The sequence below is a fragment of the Anas platyrhynchos genome, chromosome 18 (genome assembly GCF_047663525.1).
Source record: "Anas platyrhynchos isolate ZD024472 breed Pekin duck chromosome 18, IASCAAS_PekinDuck_T2T, whole genome shotgun sequence".
Lineage (NCBI taxonomy): Eukaryota > Metazoa > Chordata > Aves > Anseriformes > Anatidae > Anas > Anas platyrhynchos.
The window spans coordinates 2,508,141-2,533,130 of NC_092604.1; positions in this window are offsets into that span (position 1 = coordinate 2,508,141).

Consider the following 24,990-nt stretch of genomic DNA (forward strand, 5'->3'; position numbering starts at 1 on the left):
CCTCTGGGGGCACTTTTGGATGGGCGAATTAGGCTTTTAACGCATTTTCTGGGGCCCGAGTTTTCAGTCGACTGCCAGGCGGGCCAGGGCTATATTTAGGGTTGCTGTGAAAGAGTGAACCCGGAGGGTCCAGTTGCATGTGGGGCTGCATAAAGGCTCCCCTGGGGAGTTCAGTTGTAGCCAAAGCCTTCCTTTGGGGGCACTTCTGGATGGGTGAATGGGGCTTGAAACGCATTTTCTGGAGCCCGAGTTTTCAGTTTTCTACCATGCTGGCTAGTGTTATATTTAGGGTTGCTTGTAAACAGCGAACACGGGGGGTCCAGTTGCGTATGGGCCTGCATAAAGGCTCCCCTGGGGAGTTCAGTTGTACCCAAAGCCTTCCTTTGGGGGCACTTTTGGATGGGCGAAAGGGGCTTGAAACGCTTTTTCTGTGGCCCGAGTTTTCAGAATTCTGCCATGGTGGCTAGGGTTATATTTAGGGTTGCTGTGAAAGAGTGAACCCGGAGGGTCCAGTTGCATGTGGGGCTGCGTAAAGGCTCCCCTGGGGAGTTCAGATGTACCCAAAGCCTTCCTCTGGGGCACTTTTGTATGGGTGAATGGGGCTTGAAACGCATTTTCTGGAGCCCGAGTTTTCAGTCTTCTGCCATGGTGGCTAGGGGTATATATAGGGTTGCTCGTAAACAGTGAACAAGGAGGGTCCAGTTGCATGTGGGGCTGCGTAAAGGCTCCCCTGGGGAGTTCAGTTGTACCCAAAGCCTTCCTCTGGGGGCACTTTTGGATGGGCGAATTAGGCTTTTAACGCATTTTCTGGGGCCCGAGTTTTCAGTCGACTGCCAGGCGGGCCAGGGCTATATTTAGGGTTGCTGTGAAAGAGTGAACCCGGAGGGTCCAGTTGCATGTGGGGCTGCATAAAGGCTCCCCTGGGGAGTTCACTTGTACCCAAAGCCTTCCTTTGGGGGCACTTTTGGATGGTCGAATGGGGCTTGTACCACGTTTTCTGTGGCACGAGTTTTCAGTCTTCTGCCATGCTGGCTAGGGGTATATTTAGGGTTGCTGTAAAGAGCGAACAAGGAGGGTCCAGTTGCATGTGGGGCTGCGTTAAGGCTCCCCTGGGGAGTTCACTTGTACCCAAAGCCTTCCTTTGGGGGCACTTTTGGATGGGCGAATGGGGCTCGTAACACATTTTCTGTGGCCCGAGCTTTCAGTCGACTGCCAGGCTTGCTTGTGCTATATTTAGGGTTGCTGTGAAAGAGTGAACCCGGAGGGTCCAGTTGCATGTGGGGCTGCATAAAGGCTCCCCTGGGGAGTTCAGTTGTACCCAAAGCCTTCCTTCGGGGGCACTTCTGGATGGGTGAATGGGGCTTGAAACGCATTTTCTGGAGCCCGAGTTTTCAGTCTTCTGCCATGGTGGCTAGGGGTATATTTAGGGTTGCTCGTAAACAGTGAACAAGGAGGGTCCAGTTGCATGTGGGGCTGCGTAAAGGCTCCCCTGGGGAGTTCAGTTGTACCCAAAGCCTTCCTCTGGGGGCACTTTTGGATGGGCGAATTAGGCTTTTAATGCATTTTCTGTGGCCCGAGTTTTCAGTCGACTGCCAGGCGGGCCAGGGCTATATTTAGGGTTAATGTGAAAGAGTGAACCCGGAGGCTCCAGTTGCATGTGGGGCTGCATAAAGGCTCCCCTGGGGAGTTCACTTGTACCCTAAGACTTCTTTTGGGTGCACTTCCTGATGGGTGAATGGGGCTTGAAACGCTTTTTCTGTGGCCCGAGTTTTCAGTTTTCTGCCATGATGGCTAGTGTTATATTTAGGGTTGCTTGTAAACAGCGAACATGGGGGGTCCAGTTGCGTATGGGCCTGCATAAAGGCTCCCCTGGGGAGTTCAGTTGTACCCAAAGCCTTCCTCTGGGGGCACTTTTGGATGGGTGAATGGGGCTTGAAACGCATTTTCTGGAGCCCGAGTTTTCAGTCTTCTGCCATGGTGGCTAGGGGTATATATAGGGTTGCTCGTAAACAGTGAACAAGGAGTGTCCAGTTGCATGTGGGGCTGCATAAAGGCTCCCCTGGGGAGTTCAGTTGTACCCAAAGCCTTCCTCTGGGGGCACTTTTGGATGGGCGAATTAGGCTTTTAATGCATTTTCTGGGGCCCGAGTTTTCAGTCGACTGCCAGGCGGGCCAGGGCTATATTTAGGGTTGCTGTGAAAGAGTGAACCCGGAGATTCCAGTTGCATGTGGGGCTGCGTTAAGGCTCCCCTGGGGAGTTCACTTGTACCCAAAGCCTTCCTCTGGGGGCACTTTTGGATGGGCGAATTAGGCTTTTAACGCATTTTCTGGGGCCCGAGTTTTCAGTCGACTGCCAGGCGGGCCAGGGCTATATTTAGGGTTGCTGTGAAAGAGTGAACCCGGAGGGTCCAGTTGCATGTGGGGCTGCATAAAGGCTCCCCTGGGGAGTTCAGTTGTACCCAAAGCCTTCCTTTGGGGGCACTTCTGGATGGGTGAATGGGGCTTGAAACGCATTTTCTGGAGCCCGAGTTTTCAGTTTTCTACCATGCTGGCTAGTGTTATATTTAGGGTTGCTTGTAAACAGCGAACACGGGGGGTCCAGTTGCGTATGGGCCTGCATAAAGGCTCCCCTGGGGAGTTCAGTTGTACCCAAAGCCTTCCTTTGGGGGCACTTCTGGATGGGCGAAAGGGGCTTGAAACGCTTTTTCTGTGGCCCGAGTTTTCAGAATTCAGCCATGCTGGCTAGGGTTATATTTAGGGTTGCTGTGAAAGAGTGAACCCGGAGGGTCCAGTTGCATGTGGGGCTGCATAAAGGCTCCCCTGGGGAGTTCAGATGTACCCAAAGCCTTCCTTTGGGGGCACTTTTGGATGGGCGAATGGGGCTCGTAACACATTTTCTGTGGCCCGAGCTTTCAGTCGACTGCCAGGCGTGCTAGGGCTATATTTAGGCTTGCGGTGAAATAGTGAACCCTGAGGGTCCAGTTGCATGTGGGGCTGCATAAAGGCTCCCCTGGGGAGTCCAGTTGTACCCAAAGCCTTCCTTTGGGGGCACTTTTGGATGGTCCAAGGGGAATCGCAATGCGTTTTCTGAGGACCGCTTTTTCAGTCTTCTCACATTGCGCCGAGGGATATATTTAGGCTTGCGGTGAAAGAGTTAACCCGGAGGGTCCAGTTGCATGTGGGGCTGCATAAAGGCTCCCCTGGGGAGTTCACTTCTACCCAAAGCCTTCCTTTGGGGGCACTTTTGAATGGGCGAATGGGGCTCGTAACACATTTTCTGGGGCCCGAGCTTTCAGTCGACTGCCAGGTGTGCTAGGTCTATATTTAGGCTTGCGGTGAAAGAGTGAACCCGGAGGGTCCAGTTGCATGTGGGGCTGCATAAAGGCTCCCCTGGGGAGTTCACTTGTACCCAAAGCCTTCCTTTGGGGGCACTTCTGGATGGGTGAATGGGGCTTGAAACGCTTTTTCTGTGGCCCGAGTTTTCAGAATTCAGCCATGCTGGCCAGGGCTATATTTAGGGTTGCTGTGAAAGAACGAATACGGAGGGTCCAGTTGCATGTGGGGCTGCATAAAGGCTCCCCTGAGGAGTTCACTTGTACCCAAAGCCTTCCTTTGGGGGCACTTTTGGATGGGCCAATGGGGTTCGTAACGCCTTTCTGTGGCCCGAGCTTTCAGTCGACTGCCAGGCGTGCTAGGGCTATATTTAGGCTTCCAGTGAAAGAGTGAACCCGGAGGGTCCAGTTGCATGTGGGGCTGCATAAAGGCTCCCCTAGGGAGTTCAGTTGTACCCAAAGCCTTCCTTTGGGGGCACTTTTGGATGGCCGAATGGGGCTTGTAGCACGTTTTCTGGGGCCCGATTTTTCAGTCGTCTGCCATGCGGGCCAGGGTAATATTTAGGGTTGCTGAGAAAGAGCGAATACGGAGGGTCCAGTTGCATGTGGGGCTGCATAAAGGCTCCCCTGGGGAGTTCACTTGTACCCAAAGCCTTCCTTTGGGGGCACTTCTGGATGGTCGAAAGGGGCTTGAAACGCTTTTTCTGTGGCCCGAGTTTTCAGTCGACTGCCAGGCGGGCCAGGGCTATATTTAGGTTTGCTGTGAAAGAGCGAATACGGAGGGTCCAGTTGCATGTGGGGCTGCGTAAAGGCTCCCCTGGGGAGTTCACTTGTACCCAAAGCCTTCCTGTGGGCGCATTTTTGGATGGGCGAATTAGGCTTTTAACGCATTTTCTGGGGCCCGAGTTTTCAGTCGACTGCCAGGAATGCTAGGGCTATATTTAGGGTTGCGGTGAGAGAGTGAACCCGGAGGGTCCAGTTGCATGTGGGGCTGCATAAAGGCTCCCCTGGGGAGTTCAGTTGTACCCAAAGCCTTCCTTTGGGGGCACTTTTGGATGGGCTTATGGGGCTTGTAGCATGTTTTCTGTGGCCCGAGTTTTCAGTCGACTGCCATGCTGGCTAGGATAATATTTAGGGTTGCTGTAAAGAGCGAACCCGGAGGGTCCAGTTGCATGTGGGGCTGCATAAAGGCTCCCCTGGGGAGTTCAGTTGTACCCAAAGCCTTCCTTTGGGGGCACTTCTGGATGGGTGAATGGGGCTTGAAACGCATTTTCTGTGGCCCGAGTTTTCAGTCTTCTGCCATGGTGGCTACGGATATATTTAGGGTTGCTCGTAAACAGTGAACAAGGAGGGTCCAGTTGCATGTGGGGCTGCGTAAAGGCTCCCCTGGGGAGTTCAGTTGAAGCCAAAGCCTTCCTTTGGGGGCACGTCTGGATGGGTGAATGGGGCTTGAAACGCATTTTCTGGAGCCCGAGTTTTCAGTCGACTGCCAGGCGGGCCAGGGATATATTTAGGGTTGCTGTGAAAGAGTGAACCCGGAGGCTCCAGTTGCATGTGGGGCTGCATAAAGGCTCCCCTGGGGAGTTCAGTTGTACCCAAAGCCTTCTTCTGGGGGCACTTTGAATGGGTGAATTAGGCTTTTAACGCATTTTCTGGGGCCCGAGTTTTCAGTCGACTGCCAGGTGGGCCAGGGCTATATTTAGGGTTGCTGTGAAAGAGTGAACCCGGAGGGTCCAGTTGCATGTGGGGCTGCATAAAGGCTCCCCTGGGGAGTTCAGTTGTAGCCAAAGCCTTCCTCTGGGGGCACTTCTGGATGGGTGAATGGGGCTTGAAACGCATTTTCTGGAGCCCGAGTTTTCAGTCTTCTGCCATGCTGGCTAGGTGTATATTTAGGGTTGCTCGTAAACAGTGAACAAGGACGGTCCAGTTGTATGTGCGGCTGCGTAAAGGCTCCCCTGGGGAGTTCAGTTGTACCCAAAGCCTTCCTCTGGGGGCACTTTTGGATGGGCGAATTAGACTTTTAATGCATTTTCTGGAGCCCGAGTTTTCAGTCGACTGCCAGGCGGGCCAGGGCTATATTTAGGGTTGCTGTGAAAGAGTGAACCCGGAGGGTCCAGTTGCATGTGGGGCTGCATAAAGGCTCCCCTGGGGAGTTCACTTGTAGCCAAAGCCTTCCTTTGGGGGCACTTCTGGATGGGTGAATGGGGCTTGAAACGCATTTTCTGGAGCCCGAGTTTTCAGTCTTCTGCCATGGTGGCTAGGGGTATATATAGGTTTGCTCGTAAACAGTGAACAAGGAGGGTCCAGTTGCATGTGGGGCTGCGTTAAGGCTCCCCTGGGGAGTTCACTTGGACCCAAAGCCTTCCTCTGGGGGCACTTTTGGATGGGCGAATTAGGCTTTTAATGCATTTTCTGTGGCCCGAGTTTTCAGTCGACTGCCAGGCTTGCCAGGGCTATATTTAGGGTTGCTGTGAAAGAGTGAACCCGGAGATTCCAGTTGCATGTGGGGCTGCGTTAAGGCTCCCCTGGGGAGTTCACTTGTACCCAAAGCCTTCCTCTGGGGGCACTTTTGGATGGGCGAATTAGGCTTTTAACGCATTTTCTGGGGCCCGAGTTTTCAGTCGACTGCCAGGCGGGCCAGGGCTATATTTAGGGTTGCGGTGAAAGAGTGAACCCGGAGGGTCCAGTTGCATGTGGGGCTGCATAAAGGCTCCCCTGGGGAGTTCAGTTGTACCCAAAGCCTTCCTTTGGGGGCACTTCTGGATGGGTGAATGGGGCTTGAAACGCATTTTCTGGAGCCCGAGTTTTCAGTCTTCTGCCATGGTGGCTAGGGGTATATTTAGGGTTGCTCGTAAACAGTGAACAAGGAGGGTCCAGTTGCATGTGGGGCTGCGTTAAGGCTCCCCTGGGGAGTTCAGTTGTAGCCAAAGCCTTCCTCTGGGGGCACTTTTGGATGGGCGAATTAGGCTTTTAACGCATTTTCTGGGGCCCGAGTTTTCAGTCGACTGCCAGGCGGGCCAGGGCTATATTTAGGGTTGCTGTGAAAGAGTGAACCCGGAGATTCCAGTTGCATGTGGGGCTGCGTAAAGGCTCCCCTGGGGAGTTCAGTTGTACCCAAAGCCTTCCTCTGGGGGCACTTTTGGATGGGCGAATTAGGCTTTTAACGCATTTTCTGGGGCCCGAGTTTTCAGTCGACTGCCAGGCGGGCCAGGGCTATATTTAGTGTTGCTGTGAAAGAGTGAACCCGGAGGGTCCAGTTGCATGTGGGGCTGCATAAAGGCTCCCCTGGGGAGTTCAGTTGTACCCAAAGCCTTCCTTTGGGGGCACTTCTGGATGGGTGAATGGGGCTTGAAACGCATTTTCTGGAGCCCGAATTTTCAGATTTCTTCCATGGTGGCTAGGGGTATATATAGGGTTGCTCGTAAACAGTGAACAAGGAGGGTCCAGTTGCATGTGGGGCTGCGTAAAGGCTCCCCTGGGGAGTTCACTTGTACCCAAAGCCTTCCTCTGGGGGCACTTTTGGATGGGCGAATTAGGCTTTTAACGCATTTTCTGTGGCCCGAGCTTTCAGTCGACTGCCAGGCGGGCCAGGGCTATATTTAGGGTTGCTGTGAAAGAGTGAACCCGGAGGGTCCAGTTGCATGTGGGGCTGCGTAAAGGCTCCCCTGGGGAGTTCACTTGTACCCAAAGCCTTCCTTTGGGGGCACTTTTGGATGGGCGAATGGGGCTCGTAACACATTTTCTGTGGCCCGAGCTTTCAGTCGACTGCCAGGCTTGCCAGGGCTATATTTAGGGTTGCTGTAAAGAGCGAACACGGAGGGTCCAGTTGCATGTGGGGCTGCATAAAGGCTCCCCTGGGGAGTTCAGTTGTACCCAAAGCCTTCCTTTGGGGGCACTTCTGGATGGGTGAATGGGGCTTGAAACGCATTTTCTGGAGCCCGAGTTTTCAGTCTTCTGCCATGGTGGCTAGGGGTATATTTAGGGTTGCTCGTAAACAGTGAACAAGGAGGGTCCAGTTGCATGTGGGGCTGCGTAAAGGCTCCCCTGGGGAGTTCACTTGTACCCAAAGCCTTCCTTTGGGGGCACTTCTGGATGGGTGAATTGGGCTTGAAACGCATTTTCTGTGGCCCGAGTTTTCAGTCTTTTGCCATGCTGGCTAGGGGTATATTTAGGGTTGCTCGTAAACAGTGAACAAGGAGGGTCCAGTTGCATGTGGGGCTGCGTAAAAGCTCCCCTGGGGAGTTCAGTTGTACCCAAAGCCTTCCTCTGGGGGCACTTTTGGATGGGCGAATTAGGCTTTTAACGCATTTTCTGGGGCCCGAGTTTTCAGTCGACTGCCAGGCGGGCCAGGGCTATATTTAGTGTTGCTGTGAAAGAGTGAACCCGGAGGGTCCAGTTGCATGTGGGGCTGCATAAATGCTCCCCTGGGGAGTTCAGTTGTACCCAAAGCCTTCCTTTGGGGGCACTTCTGGATGGGTGAATGGGGCTTGAAACGCATTTTCTGGAGCCCGAGTTTTCAGTCTTCTGCCATGGTGGCTAGGGGTATATATAGGGTTGCTGTGAAAGAGTGAACCCGGAGGGTCCAGTTGCATGTGGGGCTGCGTAAAGGCTCCCCTGGGGAGTTCACTTGTACCCAAAGCCTTCCTTTGGGGGCACTTTTGGATGGGCGAATGGGGCTCGTAACACATTTTCTGTGGCCCGAGCTTTCAGTCGACTGCCAGGCTTGCTAGGGCTATATTTAGGGTTGCTGTAAAGAGCGAACACGGAGGGTCCAGTTGCATGTGGGGCTGCATAAAGGCTCCCCTGGGGAGTTCAGTTGTACCCAAAGCCTTCCTTTGGGGGCACTTCTGGATGGGTGATTGGGGCTTGAAACGCATTTTCTGGAGCCCGAGTTTTCAGTCTTCTGCCATGGTGGCTAGGGGTATATTTAGGGTTGCTCGTAAACAGTGAACAAGGAGGGTCCAGTTGCATGTGGGGCTGCATAAAGGCTCCCCTGGGGAGTTCAGTTGTACCGAAAGCCTTCCTCTGGGGGCACTGTTGGATGGGCGAATTAGGCTTTTAATGCATATTCTGGGGCCCGAGTTTTCAGTCGACTGCCAGGCGGGCCAGGGCTATATTTAGGGTTGCTGTGAAAGAGTGAACCCGGAGATTCCAGTTGCATGTGGGGCTGCGTTATGGCTCCCCTGGGGAGTTCAGTTGTACCCAAAGCCTTCCTCTGGGGGCACTTTTGGATGGGCGAATTAGGCTTTTAACGCATTTTCTGGGGCCCGAGTTTTCAGTTGACTGCCATGGTGGCTAGGGGTATATTTAGGGTTGCTCGTAAACAGTGAACAAGGAGGGTCCAGTTGCATGTGGGGCTGCGTAAAGGCTCCCCTGGGGAGTTCACTTGTACCCAAAGCCTTCCTCTGGGGGCACTTTTGGATGGGCGAATTAGGCTTTTAACGCATTTTCTGGGGCCCGAGTTTTCAGTCGACTGCCAGGCGGGCCAGGGCTATATTTAGGGTTGCTGTGAAAGAGTGAACCCGGAGGGTCCAGTTGCATGTGGGGCTGCATAAAGGCTCCCCTGGGGAGTTCACTTGTACCCAAAGCCTTCCTTTGGGGGCACTTTTGGATGGGTGAATGGGGCTTGTTACAGGTTTTCTGTGGCCCGAGTTTTCAGTTGACTGCCATGGTGGCTAGGGTTATATTTAGGGTTGCTGTAAAGAGCGAACCCGGAGGGTCCAGTTGCATGTGGGGCTGCGTAAAGGCTCCCCTGGGGAGTTCACTTGTACCCAAAGCCTTCCTTTGGGGGCACTTTTGGATGGGCGAATGGGGCTCGTAACACATTTTCTGTGGCCCGAGCTTTCAGTCGACTGCCAGGCTTGCTAGGGCTATATTTAGGGTTGCTGTGAAAGAGTGAACCCGGAGGGTCCAGTTGCATGTGGGGCTGCATAAAGGCTCCCCTGGGGAGTTCAGTTGTACCCAAAGCCTTCCTTTGGGGGAACTTCTGGATGGGTGAATGGGGCTTGAAACGCATTTTCTGGAGCCCGAGTTTTCAGTCTTCTGCCATGGTGGCTAGGGGTATATTTAGGGTTTCTCGTAAACAGTGAACAAGGAGGGTCCAGTTGCATGTGGGGCTGCGTAAAGGCTCCCCTGGGGAGTTCAGTTGTACCGAAAGCCTTCCTCTGGGGGCACTGTTGGATGGGCGAATTAGGCATTTAATGCATTTTCTGGGGCCCGAGTTTTCAGTCGACTGCCAGGCGGGCCAGGTCTATATTAAGGGTTGCTGTGAAAGAGTGAACCCGGAGATTCCAGTTGCATGTGGGGCTGCGTTAAGGCTCCCCTGGGGAGTTCAGTTGTACCCAAAGCCTTCCTCTGGGGGCACTTTTGGATGGGCGAATTAGGCTTTTAACGCATTTTCTGGGGCCCGAGTTTTCAGTTGACTGCCAGGCGGGCCAGGGGTATATTTAGGGTTGCTGTGAAAGAGTGAACCCGGAGGGTCCAGTTGCATGTGGGGCTGCGTAAAGGCTCCCCTGGGGAGTTCAGTTGTAGCCAAAGCCTTCCTTTGGGGGCACTTCTGGATGGGTGAATGGGGCTTGAAACGCATTTTCTGGAGCCCGAGTTTTCAGTCTTCTGCCATGCTGGCTAGGGTTATATTTAGGGTTGCTCGTAAACAGTGAACAAGGAGGGTCCAGTTGCATGTGGGGCTGCGTAAAGGCTCCCCTGGGGAGTTCAGTTGTACCCAAAGCCTTCCTCTGGGGGCACTGTTGGATGGGCGAATTAGGCTTTTAACGCATTTTCTGGGGCCCGAGTATTCAGTCGACTGCCAGGCGGGCCAGGGCTATATTTAGGGTTGCTGTGAAAGAGTGAACCCGGAGATTCCAGTTGCATGTGGGGCTGCGTTATGGCTCCCCTGGGGAGTTCAGTTGTACCCAAAGCCTTCCTCTGGGGGCACTTTTGGATGGGCGAATTAGGCTTTTAACGCATTTTCTGGAGCCCGAGTTTTCAGTCTTCTGCCATGGTGGCTAGGGGTATATTTAGGGTTGCTCGTAAACAGTGAACAAGGAGGGTCCAGTTGCATGTGGGGCTGCGTAAAGGCTCCCCTGGGGAGTTCACTTGTACCCAAAGCCTTCCTCTGGGGGCACATTTGGGTGGGCGAATTAGGCTTTTAATGCATTTTCTGGGGCCCGATTTTTCAGTCGACTGCCAGGCGGGCCAGGGCTATATTTAGGGTTGCTGTGAAAGAGTGAACCAGGAGTTTCCAGTTGCATGTGGGGCTGCGTTAAGGCTCCCCTGGGGAGTTCACTTGTACCCAAAGCCTTCCTCTGGGGGCACTTTTGGATGGGCGAAATAGGCTTTTAACGCATTTTTTGTGGCCCGAGTTTTCAGTCGACTGCCAGGCGGGCCAGGGCTATATTTAGGGTTGCTATGAAAGAGTGAACCCGGAGGGTCCAGTTGCATGTGGGGCTGCATAAAGGCTCCCCTGGGGAGTTCAGTTGTACCCAAAGCCTTCCTTTGGGGGCACTTCTGGATGGGTGAATGGGGCTTGAAACGCATTTTCTGGAGCCCGAGTTTTCAGTCTTCTGCCATGGTGGCTAGGGGTATATTTAGGGTTGCTCGTAAACAGTGAACAAGGAGGGTCCAGTTGCATGTGGGGCTGCGTAAAGGCTCCCCTGGGGAGTTCACTTGTACCCAAAGCCTTCCTCTGGGGGCACTTTTGGATGGGCGAATTAGGCTTTTAACGCATTTTCTGGGGCCCGAGTTTTCAGTCGACTGCCAGGCGGGCCAGGGCTATATTTAGGGTTGCTGTGAAAGAGTGAACCCGGAGGGTCCAGTTGCATGTGGGGCTGCATAAAGGCTCCCCTGGGGAGTTCACCTGTACCCAAAGCCTTCCTTTGGGGGCACTTCTGGATGGGTGAATGGGGCTTGAAAGGCTTTTTCTGTGGCCCGAGTTTTCAGTTTTCTGCCATGATGGCTAGTGTTATATATAGGGTTGCTTGTAAACAGCGAACACGGGGGGTCCAGTTGCGTATGGGCCTGCATAAAGGCTCCCCTGGGGAGTTCACTTGTACCCAAAGCCTTCCTCTGGGGGCACTTTTGGATGGGTGAATGGGGCTTGAAACGCATTTTCTGGAGCCCGAGTTTTCAGTCTTCTGCCATGCTGGCTAGGGTTATATTTAGGGTTGCTGTAAAGAGCGAACCCGGAGGGTCCAGTTGCATGTGGGGCTGCATCAAGGCTCCCCTGGGGAGTTCACCTGTACCCAAAGCCTTCCTTTGGGGGCACTTCTGGATGGGCGAATGGGGCTTGAAACGCTTTTTCTGTGGCCCGAGTTTTCAGTTTTCTGCCATGCTGGCTAGTGTTATATATAGGGTTGCTTGTAAACAGCGAACACGGGGGGTCCAGTTGCGTATGGGCCTGCATAAAGGCTCCCCTGGGGAGTTCACTTGTACCCAAAGCCTTCCTCTGGGGGCACTTTTGGATGGGTGAATGGGGCTTGAAACGCATTTTCTGGAGCCCGAGTTTTCAGTCTTCTGCCATGCTGGCTAGGGGTATATATAGGGTTGCTCGTAAACAGTGAACAAGGAGGGTCCAGTTGCATGTGGGGCTGCGTAAAGGCTCCCCTGGGGAGTTCAGTTGTACCCAAAGCCTTCCTCTGGGGGCACTTTTGGATGGGCGAATTAGGCTTTTAACGCATTTTCTGGGGCCCGAGTTTTCAGTCGACTGCCAGGCGGGCCAGGGCTATATTTAGGGTTGCTGTGAAAGAGTGAACCCGGAGGGTCCAGTTGCATGTGGGGCTGCATAAAGGCTCCCCTGGGGAGTTCACTTGTACCCAAAGCCTTCCTCTGGGGGCACTTTTGGATGGGCGAATTAGGCTTTTAACGCATTTTCTGGAGCCCGAGTTTTCAGTTGACTGCCATGGTGGCTAGGGGTATATTTAGGGTTGCTCGTAAACAGTGAACAAGGAGGGTCCAGTTGCATGTGGGGCTGCGTAAAGGCTCCCCTGGGGAGTTCACTTGTACCCAAAGCCTTCCTCTGGGGGCACATTTGGGTGGGCGAATTAGGCTTTTAATGCATTTTCTGGGGCCCGATTTTTCAGTCGACTGCCAGGCGGGCCAGGGCTATATTTAGGGTTGCTGTGAAAGAGTGAACCCGGAGATTCCAGTTGCATGTGGGGCTGCGTTAAGGCTCCCCTGGGGAGTTCACTTGTACCCAAAGCCTTCCTCTGGGGGCACTTTTGGATGGGCGAATTAGGCTTTTAACGCATTTTCTGGGGCCCGAGTTTTCAGTCGACTGCCAGGCGGGCCAGGGCTATATTTAGGGTTGCTGTGAAAGAGTGAACCCGGAGGGTCCAGTTGCATGTGGGGCTGCATAAAGGCTCCCCTGGGGAGTTCAGTTGTACCCAAAGCCTTCCTTTGGGGGCACTTCTGGATGGGTGAATGGGGCTTGAAACGCATTTTCTGGAGCCCAAGTTTTCAGTCTTCTGCCATGGTGGCTAGGGGTATATTTAGGGTTGCTCGTAAACAGTGAACAAGGAGGGTCCAGTTGCATGTGGGGCTGCGTTAAGGCTCCCCTGGGGAGTTCACTTGTACCCAAAGCCTTCCTCTGCGGGCACTTTTGGATGGGCGAATTAGGCTTTTAACGCATTTTCTGGGGCCCGAGTTTTCAGTCGACTGCCAGGCGGGCCAGGGCTATATTTAGGGTTGCTGTGAAAGAGTGAACCCGGAGGGTCCAGTTGCATGTGGGGCTGCATAAAGGCTCCCCTGGGGAGTTCACCTGTACCCAAAGCCTTCCTTTTGGGGCACTCATGGATGGGTGAATGGGGCTTGAAAGGCTTTTTCTGTGGCCCGAGTTTTCAGTTTTCTGCCATGCTGGCTAGTGTTATATATAGGGTTGCTTGTAAACAGCGAACACGGGGGGTCCAGTTGCGTATGGGCCTGCATAAAGGCTCCCCTGGGGAGTTCACTTGTACCCAAAGCCTTCCTCTGGGGGCACTTTTGGATGGGTGAATGGGGCTTGAAACGCATTTTCTGGAGCCCGAGTTTTCAGTCTTCTGCCATGCTGGCTAGGGTTATATTTAGGGTTGCTGTAAAGAGCGAACCCGGAGGGTCCAGTTGCATGTGGGGCTGCGTAAAGGCTCCCCTGGGGAGTTCAGTTGTACCCAAAGCCTTCCTTTGGGGGCACTTCTGGATGGGCGAATGGGGCTCGTAACACATTTTCTGTGGCCCGAGCTTTCAGTCGACTGCCAGGCTTGCTAGGGCTATATTTAGGGTTGCTGTGAAAGAGTGAACCCGGAGGGTCCAGTTGCATGTGGGGCTGCATAAAGGCTCCCCTGGGGAGTTCACTTGTACCCAAAGCCTTCCTTTGGGGGCACTTTTGGATGGGTGAATGGTGCTTGAAACGCATTTTCCGGAGCCCGAGTTTTCAGTCTTCTGCCATGCTGGCTAGGGGTATATATAGGGTTGCTCGTAAACAGTGAACAAGGAGGGTCCAGTTGCATGTGGGGCTGCGTAAAGGCTCCCCTGGGGAGTTCACTTGTACCCAAAGCCTTCCTCTGGGGGCACTTTTGGATGGGCGAATTAGGCTTTTAATGCATTTTCTGTGGCCCGAGTTTTCAGTCGACTGCCAGGCGGGCCAGGGCTATATTTAGGGTTGCTCGTAAACAGTGAACAAGGAGGGTCCAGTTGCATGTGGGGCTGCATAAAGGCTCCCCTGGGGAGTTCAGTTGTACCCAAAGCCTTCCTCTGGGGGCACTTTTGGATGGGCGAATTAGGCTTTTAACGCATTTTCTGGGGCCCGAGTTTTCAGTCGCCTGCCAGGCGGGCCAGGGCTATATTTAGGGTTGCTGTGAAAGAGTGAACCCGGAGGGTCCAGTTGCATGTGGGGCTGCATAAAGGCTCCCCTGGGGAGTTCACTTGTACCCAAAGCCTTCCTCTGGGGGCACTTTTGGATGGGTGAATGGGGCTTGTAGCAGGTTTTCTGTGGCCCGTGTTTTCAGTCTTCTGCCATGCTGGCTAGGGTTATATTTAGGGTTGCTGTAAAGAGCGAACCCGGAGGGTCCAGTTGCATGTGGCGCTGCGTAAAGGCTCCCCTGGGGAGTTCACTTGTACCCAAAGCCTTCCTTTGGGGGCACTTTTGGATGGGCGAATGGGGCTCGTAACACATTTTCTGTGGCCCGAGCTTTCAGTCGACTGCCAGGCTTGCTAGGGCTATATTTAGGGTTGCTGTGAAAGAGTGAACCCGGAGGGTCCAGTTGCATGTGGGGCTGCATAAAGGCTCCCCTGGGGAGTTCAGTTGTACCCAAAGCCTTCCTCTGGGGGCACTTTTGGATGGGCGAATTAGGCTTTTAACGCATTTTCTGGGGCCCGAGTTTTCAGTCGACTGCCAGGCGGGCCAGGGTTATATTTAGGGTTGCTGTGAAAGAGCGAATACGGAGGGTCCAGTTGCATGTGGGGCTGCGTTAAGGCTCCCCTGGGGAGTTCAGTTGTACCCAAAGCCTTCCTTTGGGGGCACTTCTGGATGGGTGAATGGGGCTTGAAACTCTTTTTCTGTGGCCCGAGTTTTCAGATTTCTGCCATGGTGGCTAGGGGTATATTTAGGGGTTCTAGTAAAAAGTGAACAAGTAGGGTCCAGTTGCATGTGGGGCTGCGTAAAGGCTCCCCTGGGGAGTTCAAATGTACCCAAAGCCTTCCTCTGGGGGCAGTTTTGTATGGGCTAATTAGGCTTTTAATGCATTTTCTGTGGCCCGAGTTTTCAGTCGACTGCCAGGCGGGCCAGGGCTATATTTAGGGTTGCTGTGAAAGACCGAATACGGAGGGTCCAGTTGCATGTGGGGCTGCATAAAGGCTCCCCTGGGGAGTTCACTTGTACCCAAAGCCTTCCTTTGGGGGCACTTCTGGATGGGCGAAAGGGGCTTGAAACGCTTTTTCTGTGGCCCGAGTTTTCAGTTTTCTGCCATGCTGGCTAGTGTTATATTTAGGGTTGCTTGTAAACAGCAAACACGGGGGGTCCAGTTGCGTATGGGCCTGCATAAAGTCTCCCCTGGGGAGTTCACTTGTACCCAAAGCCTTCCTCTGGGGGCACTTTTGGATGGTCGAATGGGGCTTGTAGCACGTTTTCTGGGGCCCGATTTTTCAGTCGTCTGCCATGCGGGCCAGGGCTATATTTAGGGTTGCTGTGAAAGAGTGAACCCGGAGGGTCCAGTTGCATGTGGGGCTGCATTAAGGCTCCCCTGGGGAGTTCAGTTGTACCCAAAGCCTTCCTTTGGGGGCACTTCTGGATGGGTGAATGGGGCTTGAAACACATTTTCTGGAGCCCGAGTTTTCAGTCTTCTGCCATGGTGGCTAGGGGTATATATAGTGTTGCTCGTAAACAGTGAACAAGGAGGGTCCAGTTGCATGTGGGGCTGCGTAAAGGCTCCCCTGGGGAGTTCACTTGTACCCAAAGCCTTCCTCTGGGGGCACTTTTGGATGGTCGAATTAGGCTTTTAATGCATTTTCTGGGGCCCGAGTTTTCAGTCGACTGCCAGGCGGGCCAGGGCTATATTTAGGGTTGCTGTGAAAGAGTGAACCCGGAGGTTCCAGTTGCATGTGGGGCTGCGTAAAGGCTCCCCTGGGGAGTTCACTTGTACCCAAAGCCTTCCTTTGGGGGCACTTTTGGGTGGGCGAATTAGGCTTTTAATGCATTTTCTGGGGCCCGAGTTTTCAGTCGACTGCCAGGCGGGCCAGGGCTATATTTAGGGTTGCTGTGAAAGAGTGAACCCGGAGGGTCCAGTTGCATGTGGGGCTGCATAAAGGCTCCCCTGGGGAGTTCACTTGTACAAAAAGCCTTCCTTTGGGGGCACTTCTGGATGGGTGAATGGGGCTTGAAACGCATTTTCTGGGGCCCGAGTTTTCAGTCTTCTGCCATGGTGGCTAGGGGTATATTTAGGGTTGCTCGTAAACAGTGAACCCGGAGGGTCCAGTTGCATGTGGGGTTGCGTAAAGGCTCCCCTGGGGAGTTCACTTGTACCCAAAGCCTTCCTCTGGGGGCACTTTTGGATGGGCGAATTAGGCTTTTAATGCATTTTCTGTGGGCCGAGTTTTCAGTCGACTGCCAGGCGGGCCAGGGCTATATTTAGGGTTGCTGTGAAAGAGTGAACCCGGAGATTCCAGTTGCATGTGGGGCTGCGTTAAGGCTCCCCTGGGGAGTTCAGTTGTACCCAAAGCCTTCCTTTGGGGGCACTTCTGGATGGGTGAATGGGGCTTGAAACGCATTTTCTGGAGCCCTAGTTTTCAGTCTTTTGCCATGGTGGCTAGGGGTATATATAGGGTTGCTCGTAAACAGTGAACAAGGAGGGTCCAGTTGCATGTGGGGCTGCGTAAAGGCTCCCCTGCGGAGTTCACTTGTACCCAAAGCCTTCCTCTGGGGGCACTTTTGGATGGGCGAATTAGGCTTTTAATGCATTTTCTGGGGCCCGAGTTTTCAGTCGACTGCCAGGCGGGCCAGGGCTATATTTAGGGTTGCTGTGAAAGAGTGAACCCGGAGGCTCCAGTTGCATGTGGGGCTGCGTTAAGGCTCCCCTGGGGAGTTCAGTTGTACCCAAAGCCTTCCTTTGGGGGCACTTCTGGATGGGTGAATGGGGCTTGAAACGCTTTTTCTGTGGCCCGAGTTTTCAGTTTTCTGCCATGATGGCTAGTGTTATATTTAGGGTTGCTTGTAAACAGCGAACACGGGGTGTCCAATTGCGTATGGGCCTGCATAAAGGCTCAACTGGTGAGTTCACTTGTACCCAAAGCCTTCCTCTGGGGGCACTTTTGGATGGGTGAATGGGGCTTGAAACGCATTTTCTGGAGCCCGAGTTTTCAGTCTTCTGCCATGGTGGCTAGGGGTATATATAGGGTTGCTCGTAAACAGTGAACAAGGAGGGTCCAGTTGCATGTGGGGCTGCGTAAAGGCTCCCCTGGGGAGTTCACTTGTACCCAAAGCCTTCCTTTGGGGGCACTTCTGGATGGGTGAATGGGGCTTGAAACGCATTTTCTGGAGCCCGAGTTTTCAGTCTTCTGCCATGGTGGCTAGGGGTATATTTAGGGTTGCTCGTAAACAGTGAACAAGGAGGGTCCAGTTGCATGTGGGGCTGCGTAAAGGCTCCCCTGGGGAGTTCAGTTGTACCCAAAGCCTTCCTCTGGGGGCACTTTTGGATGGGCGAATTAGGCTTTTAATGCATTTTCTGGGGCCCGAGATTTCAGTCGACTTCCAGGCGGGCCAGGGCTATATTTAGGGTTGCTGTGAAAGAGTGAACCCGGAGATTCCAGTTGCATGTGGGGCTGCGTTAAGGCTCCCCTGGGGAGTTCAGTTGTACCCAAAGCCTTCCTTTGGGGGCACTTTTGGATGGGCGAATTTGGCTTTTAACGCATTTTCTGGGGCCCGAGTTTTCAGTCGACTGCCAGGCTTGCTAGGGCTATATTTAGGGTTGCTGTGAAAGAGTGAACCCGGAGGCTCCAGTTGCATGTGGGGCTGCATAAAGGCTCCCCTGGGGAGTTCAGTTGTACCCAAAGCCTTCCTTTGGGGGCACTTCTGGATGGGTGAATGGGGCTTGAAACGCATTTTCTGGAGCCCGAGTTTTCAGTCTTCTGCCATGGTGGCTAGGGGTATATTTAGGGTTGCTCGTAAACAGTGAACAAGGAGGGTCCAGTTGCATGTGGGGCTGCGTTAAGGCTCCCCTGGGGAGTTCAGTTGTACCCAAAGCCTTCCTCTGGGGGCACTTTTGGATGGGCGAATTAGGCCTTTAATGCATTTTCTGGGGCCGAGTTTTCAGTCGACTGCCAGGCGGGCCAGGGCTATATTTAGGGTTGCTGTGAAAGAGTGAACCCGGAGGGTCCAGTTGCATGTGGGGCTGCGTAAAGGCTCCCCTGGGGAGTTCAGTTGTACCCAAAGCCTTCCTCTGGGGGCACTTTTGGATGGGCGAATTAGGCTTTTAACGCATTTTCTGGGGCCCGAGTTTTCAGTCGACTGCCAGGCGGGCCAGGGCTATATTTAGGGTTGCTGTGAAAAAGTGAACCCGGAGCGTCCAGTTGCATGTGGGGCTGCATAAAGGCTCCCCTGGGGAGTTCACTTGTACCCAAAGCCTTCCTTTGGGGGCACTTCTGGATGGGTGAATGGGGCTTGAAACGCTTTTTCTGTGGCCCGAGTTTTCAGTTTTCTGCCATGCTGGCTAGTGTTATATTTAGGGTTGTTGTAAACACTGAACAAGGAGGGTCCAGTTGCATGTGGGGCTGCATAAAGGCTCCCCTGGGGAGTTCACTTGTACCCAAAGCCTTCCTTTGGGGGCACTTCTGGATGGGTGAATAGGGCTTGAAACGCATTTTCTGGAGCCCGAGGTTTCAGTCTTCTGCCATGCTGGCTAGGGGTATATTTAGGGTTGCTCGTAAACAGTGAACAAGGAGGGTCCAGTTGCATGTGGGGCTGCGTAAAGGCTCCCCTGGGGAGTTCACTTGTACCCAAAGCCTTCCTCTGGGGGCACTTTTGGATGGGCGAATTAGGCTTTTAACGCATTTTCTGGGGCCCGAGTTTTCAGTCAACTGCCAGGCGGGCCAGGGCTATATTTAGGGTTGCTGTGAAAGAGTGAACCCGGAGATTCCAGTTGCATGTGGGGCTGCGTTAAGGCTCCCCTGGGGAGTTCAGTTGTACCCAAAGCCTTCCTCTGGGGGCACTTTTGGATGGGCGAATTAGGCTTTTAACGCATTTTCTGGGGCCCGAGTTTTCAGTCGACTGCCAGGCTTGCTAGGGCTATATTTAGGGTTGCTGTGAAAGAGTGAACCCGGAGGCTCCAGTTGCATGTGGGGCTGCATAAAGGCTCCCCTGGGGAGTTCAGTTGTACCCAAAGCCTTCCTTTGGGGGCACTTCTGGATGGGTGAATGGGGCTTGAAACGCATTTTCTGGAGCCCGAGTTTTCAGTCTTCTGCCATGGTGGCTAGGGGTATATTTAGGGTTGCTCGTAAACAGTGAACAAGGAGGGTCCAGTTGCATGTGGGGCTGCGTTAAGGCTCCCCTGGGGAGTTCAGTTGTACCCAAAGCCTTCCTCTGGGGGCACTTTTTGATGGGCGAATTATGCCTTTAATGCATTTTCTGGGGCCCGAGTTTTCAGTCGACTGCCAGGCGGGCCAGGGTTATATTTAGGGTTGCTGTGAAAGAGTGAACCCGGAGATTCCAGTTGCATGTGGGTCTGCATAAAGGCTCCCCTGGGGAGTTCAGTTGTACCCAAAGCCTTCCTCTGGGGGCACTTTTGGATGGGCGAATTAGGCTTTTAACGCATTTTCTGGGGCCCGAGTTTTCAGTCGACTGCCAGGCGGGCCAGGGCTATATTTAGGGTTGCTGTGAAAAAGTGAACCCGGAGCGTCCAGTTGCATGTGGGGCTGCATAAAGGCTCCCCTGGGGAGTTCACTTGTACCCAAAGCCTTCCTTTGGGGGCACTTCTGGATGGGTGAATGGGGCTTGAAACGCTTTTTCTGTGGCCCGAGTTTTCAGTTTTCTGCCATGCTGGCTAGTGTTATATTTAGGGTTGTTGTAAACACTGAACAAGGAGGGTCCAGTTGCATGTGGGGCTGCATAAAGGCTCCCCTGGGGAGTTCACTTGTACCCAAAGCCTTCCTTTGGGGGCACTTCTGGATGGGTGAATGGGGCTTGAAATGCATTTTCTGGAGCCCGAGGTTTCAGACTTCTGCCATGCTGGCTAGGGGTATATTTAGGGTTGCTCGTAAACAGTGAACAAGGAGGGTCCAGTTGCATGTGGGGCTGCATAAAGGCTCCCCTGGGGAGTTCACTTGTACCCAAAGCCTTCCTCTGGGGGCACTTTTGGATGGGCGAATTAGGCTTTTAATGCATTTTCTGGGGCCCGAGTTTTCAGTCGACTGCCAGGCGGGCCAGGGCTATATTTAGGGTTGCTGTGAAAGAGTGAACCCGGAGGGTCCAGTTGCATGTGGGGCTGCATAAAGGCTCCCCTGGGGAGTTCACTAGTACCCAAAGCCTTCCTTTGGGGGAACTTCTGGATGGGTGAATGGGGCTTGAAACGCATTTTCTGGAGCCCGAGTTTTCAGTCTTCTGCCATGGTGGCTAGGGGTATATATAGGGTTGCTCGTAAACAGTGAACAAGGAGGGTCCAGTTGCATGTGGGGCTGCGTAAAGGCTCCCCTGGGGAGTTCACTTGTACCCAAAGCCTTCCTCTGGGGGCACTTTTGGATGGGCGAATTAGGCTTTTAACGCATTTTCTGGGGCCCGAGTTTTCAGTCTTCTGCCATGCTGGCTAGGGTTATATTTAGGGTTGCTGTAAAGAGCGAACACGGAGGGTCCAGTTGCATGTGGGCCTGCGTAAAGGCTCCCCTGGGGAGTTCACTTGTACCCAAAGCCTTCCTTTGGGGGCACTTTTGGATGGGCGAATGGGGCTCGTAACACATTTTCTGTGGCCCGAGCTTTCAGTCGACTGCCAGGCTTGCTAGGGCTATATTTAGGGTTGCTTGTAAACAGTGAACAAGGAGGGTCCAGTTGCATGTGGGGCTGCATAAAGGCTCCCCTGGGGAGTTCACTTGTACCCAAAGCCTTACTCTGGGGGCACTTTTGGATGGGCGAATGGGGCTCGTAACACATTTTCTGGAGCCCGAGGTTTCAGTCTTCTGCCATGCTGGCTAGGGGTATATTTAGGGTTGCTCGTAAACAGTGAACAAGGAGGGTCCAGTTGCATGTGGGGCTGCATAAAGGCTCCCCTGGGGAGTTCACTTGTACCCAAAGCCTTCCTCTGGGGGCACTTTTGGATGGGCGAATTAGGCTTTTAATGCATTTTCTGGGGCCCGAGTTTTCAGTCGACTGCCAGGCGGGCCAGGGCTATATTTAGGGTTGCTGTGAAAGTGTGAACCCGGAGGGTCCAGTTGCATGTGGGGCTGCATAAAGGCTCCCCTGGGGAGTTCACTTGTACCCAAAGCCTTCCTCTGGGGGAACTTCTGGATGGGTGAATGGGGCTTGAAACGCATTTTCTGGAGCCCGAGTTTTCAGTCTTCTGCCATGGTGGCTAGGGGTATATATAGGGTTGCTCGTAAACAGTGAACAAGGAGGGTCCAGTTGCATGTGGGGCTGCGTAAAGGCTCCCCTGGGGAGTTCACTTGTACCCAAAGCCTTCCTCTGGGGGCACTTTTGGATGGGCGAATTAGGCTTTTAACGCATTTTCTGGGGCCCGAGTTCTCAGTCGACTGCCAGGCGGGCCAGGGCTATATTTAGGGTTGCTGTGAAAGAGTGAACCCGGAGGGTCCAGTTGCATGTGGGGCTGCATAAAGGCTCCCCTGGGGAGTTCACTTGTACCCAAAGCCTTCCTTTGGGGGCACTTTTGGATGGTCGAACGGGGCTTGTAGCACGTTTTCTGTGGCCCGAGTTTTCAGTCTTCTGCCATGCTGGCTAGGGTTATATATAGGGTTGCTGTAAAGAGCAAACACGGAGGGTCCAGTTGCATGTGGGGCTGTGTAAAGGCTCCCCTGGGGAGTTCACTTGTACCCAAAGCCTTCCTTTGGGGGCACTTTTGGATGGGCGAATGGGGCTTGTAACACATTTTCTGTGGCCCGAGCTTTCAGTCGACTGCCAGGCTTGCTAGGGCTATATTTAGGGTTGCTGTGAAAGAGTGAACCCGGAGGGTCCAGTTGCATGTGGGGCTGCATAAAGGCTCCCCTGGGGAGTTCACTTGTACCCAAAGCCTTCCTTATGGGGCACTTTTGGATGGTCGAATGGGGCATGTAGCACGTTTTCTGTGGCCCGAGTTTTCAGTCTTCTGCCATGGTGGCTAGGGGTATATTTAGGGTTGCTCGTAAACAGTGAACAAGGAGGGTCCAGTTGCATGTGGGGCTGCATAAAGGCTCCCCTGGGGAGTTCACTTGTACCCAAAGCCTTCCTCTGGGGGCACTTTTGGATGGGCGAATTAGGCTTTTAATGCATTTTCTGTGGCCCGAGTTTTCAGTCGACTGCCAGGCGGGCCAGGGCTATATTTAGGGTTGCTATGAAAGTGTGAACCCGGAGGGTCCAGTTGCATGTGGGGCTGCGTTAAGGCTCCCCTGGGGAGTTCACTTGTACCCAAAGCCTTCCTTTGGGGGCACTTCTGGATAGGTGAATGGGGCTCGTAACACATTTTCTGTGGCCCGAGCTTTCAGTCGACAGCCAGGCTTGCTACGGCTATATTTAGGGTTGCTGTAAAGAGCGAACACGGAGGGTCCAGTTGCATGTGGGGCTGCGTAAAGGCTCCCCTGGGGAGTTCACTTGTACCCAAAGCCTTCCTTTGGGGGCACTTCTGGATGGGTGATTGGGTCTTGAAACGCATTTTCTGGAGCCCGAGTTTTCAGTCTTCTGCCATGGTGGCTAGGGGTATATTTAGGGTTGCTCGTAAACAGTGAACAAGGAGGGTCCAGTTGCATGTGGGGCTGCATAAAGGCTCCCCTGGGGAGTTCAGTTGTACCGAAAGCCTTCCTCTGGGGGCACTGTTGGATGGGCGAATTAGGCTTTTAATGCATTTTCTGGGGCCCGAGTATTCAGTCGACTGCCAGGCGGGCCAGGGCTATATTTAGGGTTGCTGTGAAAGAGTGAACCCGGAGATTCCAGTTGCATGTGTGGCTGCGTTATGGCTCCCCTGGGGAGTTCAGTTGTACCCAAAGCCTTCCTCTGGGGGCACTTTTGGATGGGCGAATTAGGCTTTTAACGCATTTTCTGAGGCCCGAGTTTTCAGTTGACTGCCATGGTGGCTAGGGGTATATTTAGGGTTGCTCGTAAACAGTGAACAAGGAGGGTCCAGTTGCATGTGGGGCTGCATAAAGGCTCCCCTGGGGAGTTCACTTGTACCCAAAGCCTTCCTCTGGGGGCACTTTTGGATGGGCGAATTAGGCTTTTAACGCATTTTCTGGGGCCCGAGTTTTCAGTCGACTGCCAGGCGGGCCAGGGCTATATTTAGGGTTGCTGTGAAAGAGTGAACCCGGAGGGTCCAGTTGCATGTGGGGCTGCATAAAGGCTCCCCTGGGGAGTTCACTTGTACCCAAAGCCTTCCTTTGGGGGCACTTCTGGATGGGTGAATGGGGCTTGAAAGGCTTTTTCTGTGGCCCGAGTTTTCAGTTTTCTGCCATGCTGGCTAGTGTTATATATAGGGTTGCTTGTAAACAGCGAACACGGGGGGTCCAGTTGCGTATGGGCCTGCATAAAGGCTCCCCTGGGGAGTTCACTTGTACCCAAAGCCTTCCTCTGGGGGCACTTTTGGATGGGTGAATGGGGCTTGAAACGCATTTTCTGGAGCCCAAGTTTTCAGTCTTCTGCCATGCTGGCTAGGGGTATATATAGGGTTGCTCGTAAACAGTGAACAAGGAGGGTCCAGTTGCATGTGGGGCTGCGTAAAGGCTCCCCTGGGGAGTTCAGTTGTACCCAAAGCCTTCCTCTGGGGGCACTTTTGGATGGGCGAATTAGGCTTTTAACGCATTTTCTGGGGCCCGAGTTTTCAGTCGCCTGCCAGGCGGGCCAGGGCTATATTTAGGGTTGCTGTGAAAGAGTGAACCCGGAGGGTCCAGTTGCATGTGGGGCTGCATAAAGGCTCCCCTGGGGAGTTCACTTGTACCCAAAGCCTTCCTTTGGGGGCACTTTTGGATGGGTGAATGGGGCTTGTAGCAGGTTTTCTGTGGCCCGAGTTTTCAGTCTTCTGCCATGCTGGCTAGGGTTATATTTAGGGTTGCTGTAAAGAGCGAACCCGGAGGGTCCAGTTGCATGTGGGGCTGCGTAAAGGCTCCCCTGGGGAGTTCACTTGTACCCAAAGCCTTCCTCTGGGGGCACTTTTGGATGGGCGAATGGGGCTCGTAACACATTTTCTGTGGCCCGAGCTTTCAGTCGACTGCCAGGCTTGCTAGGGCTATATTTAGGGTTGCTGTGAAAGAGTGAACCCGGAGGGTCCAGTTGCATGTGGGGCTGCGTAAAGGCTCCCCTGGGGAGTTCAGTTGTACCCAAAGCCTTCCTTTGGGGGCACTTCTGGATGGGTGAATGGGGCTTGAAACGCATTTTCTGGGGCCCGAGTTTTCAGTCGACTGCCAGGCGGGCCAGGGCTATATTTAGGGTTGCTGTGAAAGAGTGAACCCGGAGGGTCCAGTTGCATGTGGGGCTGCATAAAGGCTCCCCTGGGGAGTTCACCTGTACCCAAAGCCTTCCTTTGGGGGCACTTCTGGATGGGTGAATGGGGCTTGAAACGCTTTTTCTGTGGCCCGAGTTTTCAGTTTTCTGCCATGCTGGCTAGGGGTATATTTAGGGTTGCTTGTAAACAGCGAACACGGGGGGTCCAGTTGCGTATGGGCCTGCATAAAGGCTCCCCTGGGGAGTTCACTTGTACCCAAAGCCTTGCCTCTGGGGGCACTTTTGGATGGGTGAATGGGGCTTGAAACGCATTTTCTGGAGCCCGAGTTTTCAGTCTTCTGCCATGGTGGCTAGGGGTATATATAGGGTTGCTCGTAAACAGTGAACAAGGAGGGTCCAGTTGCATGTGGGGCTGCATAAAGGCTCCCCTGGGGAGTTCACTTGTACCCAAAGCCTTCCTCTGGGGGCACTTTTGGATGGGCGAATTAGGCTTTTAACGCATTTTCTGGGGCCCGAGTTTTCAGTCGCCTGCCAGGCGGGCCAGGGCTATATTTAGGGTTGCTGTGAAAGAGTG